Genomic DNA, 12,106 nt, shown 5'->3' on the forward strand with positions numbered 1-12,106 from the left:
TATGACATGTCATAATACCATTGAGCTGAACCAGGGTTACAGACAGTTACAGTAAGAGGGTTACAATTTTTCACAGTACATGGTCTAGGACGGGAAGTGTGAGTTATGGAGAGGGTTGAGGACTGGGTTGATCCTCTAGGGTAAGTGGCTAGGGTCACACATGACCAGTGAGGGCAGAAAAACTGATAATCTTAACAACTAGAGTCAGGGTGATTTTTAGGACAGAGGTAAAAGTCAACGCTCTGGAGTCCTTTTTTTTTTTTCTTCACTTTTAGAGTTTTTAAATCCAGTCTGGCTTCCTGTGTGTCCGAACCCTGCAGCAAGGTGACGTTCCCTGCTCCTATGACCGGCAGGTTGCGTGGTTCTTCATGGGTACGTGCAACAAAGCACATAAATCGACTGCAGAAGAGACTTTCTTGGAGGTTCCTGCCTTCCAAGTAGTGTTTACAAATACAAGTCCTGTCGTGAAAGAAGAGAGGAGAAAATAATAGGAAGGCGCAGAGGGCATAACAGGTGGAAACAAACAAGGGAGGTAAATAAAAAGAATGAACGTAATGGCTTCACTCGACTTAGACGCAGTTTTAATGGGCCTGGCCTAGGCTTGGGGACCTATGTTTCTTGTTGGGCTCTGTTGGCCTTTTTGATGTGAGAGTGATGAATCTAAGCAGGAATGCTGTCCACTTTCAGAGTTGTCGGTGTGGTGAGGATGACAGTATGAGGTCCTTTCTAAGCAGAAGTGAGTCCTTCTTTCTGGAACTTTTTAACAAACACCACATCACCTGGCTGGAATGAGTGGCAGGGCCCCATCTGGTCAGGAACTGGATTGGGATGAGCTCCCCGGACAAGTGGCTGGATGATATTTCGCACCTGTTGGAGAGACTGTAGGTACTGTAATAAATTCGCTTGTGAGATTTCTGCTAAATGGATATCCTTTAGCTTAGGAAACATAAGCGAAGCCCTCCTATACATGATTTCAAAAGGTAAAAACCCAGCCTGGTAAGGAGTGGAGTGCATCTTACTTGAAGAAGGGTTAAAGAAAGGAGTCTTAGCTAATTTTTTACCGGTCTCTAAGATCAATTTTGTAAAAGTACATTTTTAGAGTGCGATTCATGTGTTCTACCTGCCCAGAGCTCTGGGGTCGATAGGCACAGTGAAGCTTCCATTGAATGTTTAATGCCTTACTGACTGACTGAGCTATGGACAAAGTGAAGGCCAGTCCATTATCAGACCCTATGGCAGCAGGCAGCCCATGTCCAGGGATGGTTTCATTGGGTGAAAACCTAACTACCGTGGTGGCAGTCTCGTTTTTGGTGGCGAATGCCTCAGTCTATCTGGAAAAGGTGTCTACTAGTATTTGTACCCTGCCTGGTGTGGTTTTATTTCTGTAAAGTCAATTTCCCACCTTTCTCCTGGCGAGTATCCCTGGAGGCAGTGGCCTGAGCTAGGTTTAGGACCTTGCTTGGCGTTTACCTGGGCACAAGCCATACACCGGAGAGCTGCTTGGTTAACTAAGTCCTGATGGTGGGGGATCTTGAAATGGCTCCTTAGAAGCTGGGGCCAGTTTTACTTCTCCTTCCTGATTTGTACTGGCCTGAAGATCCAAAGCCTGTTTTTCCTCCTCTGGGGAACATTCTGGGTGATCTGGCAAGTCAGGTTGCAGAAAGGACACTGCAGGCAGCAGGGTCAGAGGTGCGACTGGGAGTCCAGCTGCCTCCCAGGCTGCAGAGTCTGCTCTTTGATTACCACGGGCAATGGCCGTCTTCTTTTTGATGTCCTTTGCAGTGAATTACAGCCACCTGTTGAGGGAGCCAAACAGCTTCAAGCAGGGCCAAAATTTCTTCTTTATTTTTGATAGCCTTTCCTGCTGAGGTGAGTAGCCCCCACTCTTGGTAGATGGCTTCGTGTACATGCACAGTAGCAAAAGCATACCTGCTGTCAGCGTAAACGTTAATACGTTTGTCCTTACCCATTGGAGGGCCTGAGTGCGAGTGACCAATTCAGCTTTTTGTGCTGAGGTACCAGCCAGCAAGCCTGAGTCTACAGTTTATCTGTCTCCGTAGTAACAGCTGCACCAGCCTTTCCTACTCCTTGCTTAAGGAAGCTGCTACTGTCTGTAAACACTGTGATGTCCGTCTCCTTTAAAGGCATATCTTGGAGATCAGATCGGTCAGTTTCCACAGTCTCTAACAGTTTCTGGCAGTCATGGACAGGTGTGGTGAAGTCTGGATCAGGGAGCAAAGTAGCTGGATTTAAACACCTTGTGGGAGAGAAAGTTAAATGAGGCTGATCTAACAGTAAACTCTGATACTGCAGGATGCATTTGACAACCATTTGCCAGAAGCACTTTGCAGCAAAGTATGGCATGAGGAGCCATAAGGGTTAAATTTTGACCTAGAGTCAGTTTATCAGCCTCCTGAACCAGGCTTGCTGTGCCGGCAACAGCCCGCTGACAACTTGGCCACCTGGAGGTCACTGGGTCCAGGCTTTTAGACAGATAGGCGACAGGGCGTCGCCATGGCCCTCCACTGTGGCGGTCACCATGGGCTCTGGGGGGCCAAGTGAGAGGGAGCCCCGGCCCCTTAAATCATCAGATTCCTCTGCTGCGGGGAGGGTGAGGGCCTTTTTCTTTCCTGGTTTCTCCTCTGGCTTTAATGGGCATTCTTTTTTCCAGTGTCCTATCTGCTTGCAACAAGCGCATTGGGTTTTTTTTTCTTTTGCAGAGGAGCCTGCTGTCTTTTCTGGCCTTTCTGGCGTGGACCCGGGGTCCCCTGGCTAGTGTTCTGTGATGGGGGCCCTTCCTTTCCGGCTTCCTGCATGGCCACCACTAAGATTTCCACTTGTCTTTTGGATGCTTCAGCAGCAGCCTTTTCAGCTGCCTGAGCTGCTTGTTTTTGTTTCTCTAACTCTCAATTGTCAAAAACTCTCTGGGCTACTTCTAAAAGCTGGCTAATGTTCATGCCAGCAAATCCTTCCAGGTTTTGTAATTTTTTTCCGATATCAGGGGCTGCCTGAGCCACAAATACCAAATTAATAGCACGGCTATTCTCGTGGGGTCAAAAGGGGTGTAAGTCCGATAGGCCTCCTGGAGGCCTTGTAAAAACGCTCCAGGTGGCTCTTCAGGCCCCTGGACAACTTCAGTTGTCTTAGACAGATTCATGGTTTTGGAGCGGCTCCCTTGATACCCGCAAGGAGAGACCAGTGAAAGTTATCCAAAGCTCTCTTCCCACCCGAGGAGTTTGGATCTCAATCAGGCCAGGTAGAGGGAAAAACCTCCTCTTGGAGGTTTCTGGCTCCCCTCTCTGGTCTACTGGCTGATGTAAGGAAATACTTTCTGGCTTCTCTTGGAATACGTTCCCACTCTTCAGAGGGTTAAAAGGAGTTGTTGACAGTCATCCCAGGTGGGTCCAGAGCATAGACTACATCAGTGAGGTCAAGACCTGGGGCTTTTCAGAAAAGGGGGGATTATGAGCTTTCCAGTTGTACAGGTCAGAAGAAGGGGACATAAACTAAGAATGGAGCTGAGCACTCATCCCCCAGAGGAATTTGTGCCTCTCTCAGTGGGAGGAGGGGGCTACCTCCTCCTGCCACGGCCACAATCTGGAAGCAATAGGCGGAGAGCCCACAGGAGACTTAGTGGAGGAGACAAGGGAAGATTCTAAGGGAGCAGGAGGGTTATAAGGCAGCGGAACTGGGTGAGGGAGACTTTCCTCTTCTTCAGAAAGAGGCAATACAGGAGGAGCTGAGCCGAGCCGGCTGAGGGTCCAGGAGAAAGTGAGATCTGGCTCAAAAGGACCTTGAAGGTAGGATTATGAAGGGCGCATGGGTGGAGCCATGGAGGAAGGCTCTGGACCAAACTCAGCCATTGATCAATGTAGAGAAACTGATCAGGGTGACCGGGAGTTCCAGCCACAACCCGCCAGCCACACAGCCTGAACAACTGCGAGGTTCAGTGACCCTCTGGGGGCCACCCGGCTCCAAACTTTGGCCATTCTACTTCACGGAGTGTTGGAGTTTGCCTTTTTTAAGGCGGACCCCATAATCCTGAGAAGCCTAGAGAGAAATTTTGTAACATACATTGGACAGGGCTCCAATCTTTATGAGGCCGGGAAGAAGAGTTTCCCATTCTGGAGACAGTTTAACAAGGTTTGAGCAGAGATATTAAACCCAGCATGGACAGAGAAATTCACGACCTGGGGGGCTGGGGTATTGGAAGAACAGAAGTATCACAACCAAAAGAAGTAGGAAAACAACTATAGCCAGCGCTTCTTGCCACATAAGGTCTGCTTCCTTAAGCTCTGAGATTTAGGGAGAGGACAAGAGGCAGGTCCGAGGCTAGTGGGACCTATGTGATCCCCCTCTCCTGACTTATAGCCTAAATATTTTTGTGTCTCTACAACTCGAAGGCAAAAAGTTCAAACTTGGCCTTTTAAGGGTTTTAGGAGGGAGAGCATAGCAAAGTCTTGGAGGTGCTGGACTTGCTGTAACACAGGAAAACAGGATGTGCGGGGTAAGGTATGGGGATGAGGAGGAAAGGGGCCACTTGGATCTTTTCAGGCTGGGAGGAGTCGTGCTGGGCAGCAGTGGGTTGCCAGGTCAACTCCGAGGTCCCCTACCCCGCCTCCAGGCCCCGTCAGGCGCTGCAAGCCCGGCTCAGAAGCCTGGCCCGGGGCCATGATCACTGCAGCAGACTGGGCTCCTGAGTTCCGAGCTGAGTGTGGACGTGCTGGTGCTTGGGGAAGTCGGTGGCTTTGACGCCTGAAGGCGCAGTAGCTGGGTGCCCAAGGGGGTCCCTGGGGGAGGGGGTCCGGCGCCAACCTCTCCCACTCCTTGACTGCGGGTCGGGTTGGGGAGCCCCTGCCGCTGGGGAAGGAGGTTGTTTTGTAAACTGGCAGAGGCACACCTGGCCTCAGGGCCCGGCAACAGGAAGAGACACGCCTGAGAAACCCAAATGTCCATCTGTGACAGACTGGATTAAGAAAATGTGGCACATATACACCATGGAATACTATGCAGCCATAAAAAAGGATGAGTTTGCGTCCTTTGTAGGGACATGGATGCAGCTGGAAACCATCATTCTTAGCAAACTATCACAAGAACAGAAAACCAAACACCGCATGTTCTCACTCATAGGTGGGAACTGAACAATGAGATCACTTGGACTCGGGAAGGGGAACATCACACACTGGGGCCTATCATGGGGAGGGGAGAGGAGGGAGGGATTGCATTGGGGAGTTATACATGATATAAATGATGAATTGATGGGTGCTGACGAGTTGATGGGTGCAGCACACCAACATGGCATAAGTATACATATGTAACAAACCTGCACGTTATGCACATGTACCCTAGAACTTAAAGTATAATAAAAAAAAAAAAAAGAAAAAGAAAATCTGCACTCAGGACTTAGAAGAAGTCCTTGCCCAGTTGTCTTGGGCAACATCGATGACCTGACTTAGACACCAGACAGGACAATAGACACTAAACAGGATAATACATACTGGGGTATATAAACAATTATGACAATCTTTATAGGCAGACAAGGGGGGGGGTCTATGTGATGGGATCAGTCAGATGCCCGCCTGGCCGCTCCCTCTGAGGGGACTTAGGCTCCTCTTAGCATTAGCAGGCCGGTATAAACCTCCAGCTCAGATGGAGCTATGCCCCATGCTGCCCTGAGCCTTATGAGGTCACCACGGAACCGCAGGTGAGGGCCCTCTCAAACTCCGTAGCTTTTGCGGTGGAGCTACAAACTGGAAATTCAAGTGCCAAGCCCTTGAACTCCACATTCACGCACTCATTCACACAGAGTTTATAACAGTTTTCTTATTCCTGTTCTAAAACAGGTCGCCGGGAGACCTGAACGAGAGGAGAAGAGATAAAGAGGGAGGGAGAGAAAGAGAGAGAGACTAGTCTTAACAGAGAGGCCGGCCTGCCAGAAACCAGGACTCTGTCCTCCAGCGTCCTGGAACGCGGGCAGAGTCAAAAGGAAGGGCCCTCGTCAGGGCCGCTGCCCTCCCAGAGAGACACAGAGGTGCCTAACAGAAAACCAGAACTCTGTCCTCCAGCATCCTGGAATGCGGGCAGAGTCAAAAGGAAGGGCCCTCGTCAGAGCCGCTTCCCTCCCAGAGAAACAGTCAGATCTGACTTACCTTCCCGGGACCAGAAACTGAGGAGTTGAATTTTTGTGGGCACACACCGGTGGTCGATCCATTCCCCTCCGGAAGACGGGGTCTTATGGGGCCCTGGAACATCTTCAGGTGGCACCTCCCTTGTCAGTCCGCCATCTGTCCGGGGGAGCCTGGAACGAGTCCGGCTCTCACACGGTGGTGAAACTCTCGCTGGGGCCTCCAAATGTTGTAACCAAGCGAGTTACAGAGAAACGCCACACTTGGAGATTAATTCAGGGGTCTTTTATTAGCCGGTGGCCGAGAGATGGCTAGCCCTCAAAATTCTCTCGGCCCCAAAGAAGGGGCTAGATTTTCTTTTATACTTTGGTTTAGAGAGGGGAGGGGGAGCCTAGCTGTAGCAATCTTACAGAAGTAAAACAGGCACACACAAAAAAAAGTTAAAAAGACAAAAGGTTACAGGAAAACAAACAGTTCCAGGTGTAGGGGCTTTAAATCCATCACAAGGTGACAGGTGCGAAGGCTTTGGGTGCTATGTGCCTGCCACAAACCCAGGGGCTTAGGAGGGTACTATCACCCTGGCGAATTTCTGGGAACTGGGGACATAGCTTGCCACCATACCTGATCAGTTAATTGTACTCTTTGATGTGCTGGGAGTCGGCTTGCACAAGTTAAGTCCTTGAGGAAGGGGGTGGGTTAAGGAGCCCTTTGATGTCCTGCAAATGAAGGAGCCAAATGGAGTCCTGTCTGGCTTTCTAAGCTAAGGGAGAGTCTATTCATATTAAAACAAGGTAAGGTATCACATAGTGAAGTGCCTAAGAGGTTTGCTACAGCAAGACACTACTACTATACTAATGTGGCAGGCCGGGTCTCACTGACACAGGCCTCCATAACAACTGTTTTAGCACCGACTGAGTGGCTACATTAAATATTAAAAGCTGAAAGAGCCAGTACCCTTACACAAAGGCTAGAATGTAACAAAAGCCCACCAAGAGTTTTGCCCAGGCCTTTCCTGTACCTTAAAGCATGACTACAAAGGTTTTATTGTGAGTCTAAAGAAACTCTCCAGGCCTCCACAAACAAGTTTACTGGGGGTCTGAAGAAACTCCCCAAACCTCCGTGATTTAGCAGGAGACAAGATAAGGGTAATCATCCCAGCACCTGGACCCATTTAGATTAAGTAAATTTACTGAGGCTCCAGAGGAAGGTCTTCAAGACTCAGACCTTAGGTATAGATTAAAATAAGTTAATCACTTAAGTCTTTAGATGAATGCACACTTACATATAGACATATACCTTAGAAGGTACATAAGCTCTAGAAAACTTCGTAATTTTGAGTTTGGTGATAATTTCCAGGCCTTCTCCCTGTAACTGGTTGCAGAAACAAAAACTCTCTTCCTCCCCAGTCCACCTGCATCTCGTTATCGGGCCATGAGAAACAGCAGCCTGGCCCTCAGTGTGGTCTGGGAACACTAAGACAGAAGGATTATGGGAGAAAGTGGTATTACTAGAGGCTATTTGCCAGGCCATCCAGATAAAGCTACAACTATAGTTTCAACCTAGAGTGGAGAATTACACTGCATGATTTCCCATTGCCCAATGGCAAATGGAACCACAAAAAGAGGGCTGGTTGGAGTAGTCAGTGCCACAGAGGAGACACAGCCTGCCAAGGATACCAACCCAAAGCAAAGTGAGAGAGGATGAAATTTCTGGCTTCTCCTCGTCTCCAACATGCCAGTCTTCCACTAGCACTTCCTATTGGCTAAACCCAGCCAGAAGTCATTTGGTAAGGGAGACTGGAAAACTAGTTCCTTGCAAAGCACAGCAGAGAAATAGGTGGCTGATGATACCAGTTCCTGATGCTACCCCCTACCCCACATCCATGGCTCCTGCTCCATAGACAGGATCTGGATGGGGCAGTTGGTGAAAAACTGTTCCTCCTTTTCCCCCAGCTCCTACTATATTACAGAGGTTCGGTCCACAGGGGGTGGAAGCAGGTCTCAAAGACTGGCAATACCCTGCCCCTGCCAAGGGGCTTGACTTCAACTGAATCAGACTGTAGAGCAATTTCTGCCTCCAAGGCACTGTCAAGAACAATAGGACCAATCACCTAGCAATTAGTGGAGGCTAACAGCTGGGTGTGATACCTACTGAGGCAGACCTGCCAGAAGCTTAATGGGAAGATCAGGAAAGAAGATAGTCAAATCACTAAACAAGCTCAGCCAAGTCACTGCAGCTGTTATATATGTGTTCAAAGATCTAAAGGGAACCATGTTTAAAGGAAGCCTAGTGACAATGTCTCATCAAATACAGAGTATCAATACAAAGACAGAAATTGTAAGAAAGAACCAAATGAAAATTCTGGCGTTTAAAAGCACAAAAACAGGAACCAAAGAAAGAATCGGCAAACCTGAAGATAGATCAATAGAGATCATATATTTGAAGAATACGGAGAAAGAATAGAAATAATAGGAGGGAAAATAAAGACAAATGAGCAGAGCTTCAGAGAAAAGTGGGGCACCATTAAGGGCACCAACATATTTGTAATGCAAGTACAGGAGTGGAGAGAAAGTGCAACGGCAAAGGGTTCTTGCCTTAGCCATGCCAAAGAATTGGTGTGGCAGCAGCCTGCGGCAAGAGAGGGACACGAATCAGACCAAGAGAAAAAAAAGCGGTAGGCTTTATTGAGCAGTGACAGTACAAAGCTTCCACAGCGTGGAAGGGGTCCCGAACGGGTAGCCAGTGTAAGATTATTCGATCCCCTTTTAAACTCTTTAAGGTGTGAAATACGCGTGGCGGGAAGACGTTACCAGAGTGAGAAACAAAGACAACATGTCTCAGATCTTGAGGAAAACCGGAATTGTAACTTAAGTTTTATCTACTTTATGACCTTGCAGTAGCATGGCAAAGGAGACAGGATCTCACAGGGTTTTACAAATTGTGTTTACAAGGAATTAGAATTGGGAGCATAGATAAGGTCTGCTGGTCACAGAAAAGCGGGCTTTTAACATTCCTTTTAGTTTCAGGGGAGGGGGAAAGGAGAGAGGGAGAGAGGACACAGGGAAGCTTATAGCAAACTTTTCGCTGTTTTATAGCTTTCTTGGGGAAGAAAACACATGTACAAATTCTAATGTTAGGAATATTTTAAGCATGTATCTTCAATATTATTCATCCGGGACCAAAGTAAGTCGTGATGCAGGAAATGAGTTTCACAGCTTTCTGAGCCCCTACCCGACCCAGGAAGCCCAGCTGCCACCGCCTCTCAAAAGGAGCACGTGCACACACACACACACAAATTAAAAGAAATAGCTGAAAACTTCCGAAATTTAATTAAAACTCATTAATTCACATATCAAGAAGCTCAAAGAACTCCAAGTAGGACAAACACAAGACCATCAACATCCAAATATATCATAATCGAAATGTTGAAAGACAAAAAATCTTGGCTCCCTAAGTTGTGGCAGGCCAGGTCTCACTAACGCAGGCCTCCATAACAACTGTTTCAGTATTGAGTGGTTAAGTTGAATATTAAGAGCTAGTGCCCTTATACAAAGGCTGGGATGTAACAAAATCCCACCAAGAGTTTTGCCTTGGCCTTTCCTGGGCCTTAAAGCATGACAAAATAACGAAGCAATTCTTAACAGGACCCATTTAGAATTAAACAAGTTTTACCGTGGGTCTGAAGAAACGCCCTAGGCCTCCACCAACAAGTTTATTGGGGGTATGAAGGAACCCCCCAAACCTCCGTGATTTAGCAGGAGACAAGGGTAATTACCCCAGCACCTGGACCCACTTAGATTAAGTAAATTTACTGAGGCTCCAGAGGAAGGTCTTCAGGACTCAGACCTTCTGGGAACATAGTGACTATTCATGAAGTGATTGCTACCATCTTTTCTTTCAAGAAATCTCTACCTCAACAGCAGGTTTGAGCCCTCTCCTTCCCTCTAAGCAGCGGCCTTCCATGCACAACCCCTAAGGCAAGAAACCCCATCTTATCCCTTCCATAGCAGCTTACACCCAGGGGACCCTTGCCCAACAGGTAGTCTTCCTGGAGGAGGCTGGTATGTTTAAACCACAGTCCACAGGATCCACAGCAAGATGCTTTAAGTGGAGGAGTCCATGTGCTGTTCAGACATCTGCCAGGATCTTGCCCTGCCAAAGATGGGATGCAGGCTGTCCTTGTACTAGCTCCCCTCTCTCCTCTTCTCTATATCACACTGTAGTGTCACTGTCACTGGGCACTTTATCAAGCTTGGTGGCTGAACAGACATCGTGTTAATGGTGGAGAGGTTTTCAGGTTCTTGGCATCTTGAACAAAGAATTGGACAAAATGCAAAAAGCAAGGAAGGAAGGAATGGTTTCATTGAAAATGAAAGTATACTCCACGGTGTGGGAGTGGGCCTAAGCATAGGGACTCAAAGGCCCCGTAACAGAATTTAGGGAGTTTACATACCCTCGACTTGGGGTATGCCCTATATAAATGAAGAGGATGAAGTGATCAAGTCATTTACTTGGCCTACACCCTATGGAGAGGATATTTCCTGTGATAGCTGAAGTGTGAATCAGCCTTATGTCCCTTGCCTCCAGACTCTATTTTCCTGCCTCAATTGGGCTGGTTTTTAGGATATCCATCTCCCTTTAATTGCACTCTCAAGCTTCACCAGTACTTCTTTCACCTCCTACCCCCAAGTGGAGTCAGCAAGGGCAACCAGTTACTGCCGTGATTATCTTGTTACAGAAGATAAGACGACTGTGGTTCTAAGAGATTAACTGAAGCTTGTGCTGCATGTCAGTAGCATATCCAGGATTTGAACTCTGGTTAGCCTTCTCACCCCAAAGTCCATTACGTTGCCTCAATAAATGTCTTTTACATACATATATTTACAAATAAGATTGTGTAATGAAATTTCATTAATAAAAATGAGTGGGATTTCAGAACAGATTGCTTTATGTCATAAAGCAAAACAGACTCCTTTATGTCCCCAAAATGTATTTTATGGAGCATTAGTATGCCCAGAGATATTAATATGTATTCCTCAAAAACAGTGAAATAGGTAATGGAAGTAACTCTCCACAAGTAGAATGTGTGCTCCACTCCACAGCCTGTCTCTGTTGGAGATTTAGAAAATGGTACAATGAAGGACTTCAGAAGTCATGCAATAATAAAATCTGCTTATCTTTACTTAACTAAGCATATCCCACACTCTTATAACCACAGAATCCTTGTAAAAACCATCTATGGGCTGGGTGTGGTGGTTCACGCCTACTATCCCAACACTTTGGGAGACCAAGGAGGGTGCTTTAGCCCAGGAGTTCAAGACTAGCCTGGGCAACATAGCAAGACTCCAGCTCTACAAAACATACAAAAAAATAGCCAGGCACGGTGGCATGCACCTGTTTGGGAGGCTGAGGTGGGAGGATGGCTTCAACCTGGGAGGTGGAGGCAGTGAACCAATATCACACCACTGTACTCCAGCCTGGACATCAGAGTGAGATTCTGGCAAGAAGATGACGAAGATGAAGAAGAGTAGGAAGACAAGAAGAAGATGAAGAAGATGACAAAGACAAAAAAGAAGACGAAGAAGAAGATGAAGACAAAGAAGACGAAGGAGGAGGAGGAGAACAGGAAGAAGGAGGAGGAAGAGAAGGAGAAGAAGAAGAGAAGGAAGAAAAGGAGGAGGAGGAGGAGGAGAAGGAAGCAAAGGAGAAGGAAGAGAAGGAAAAGAGAAAAGAAGAGAAAAAGAAAAACAACAGAAGAAAAACCCCATCTACTATATTGAGACTAGCACTCAAGACATGCAGTTTGGGAAATGCCAAAGCTAAAGGTTTGTAAGCTTTACCTTAGCTCAAGCTCCCCAGAGGCACCTCAGCAGCCATTCTTTCAAAATAAAACTAACTTAGACAGTCGTTTGACATTAGTTTCAGGAAGAAACATCTTAAATAGAGAAAACGTTTTTTCATGGGGAAAAATGACTCAGAGA

The sequence above is a fragment of the Rhinopithecus roxellana genome, chromosome 21, assembly GCF_007565055.1.
Source record: "Rhinopithecus roxellana isolate Shanxi Qingling chromosome 21, ASM756505v1, whole genome shotgun sequence".
NCBI lineage: Eukaryota > Metazoa > Chordata > Mammalia > Primates > Cercopithecidae > Rhinopithecus > Rhinopithecus roxellana.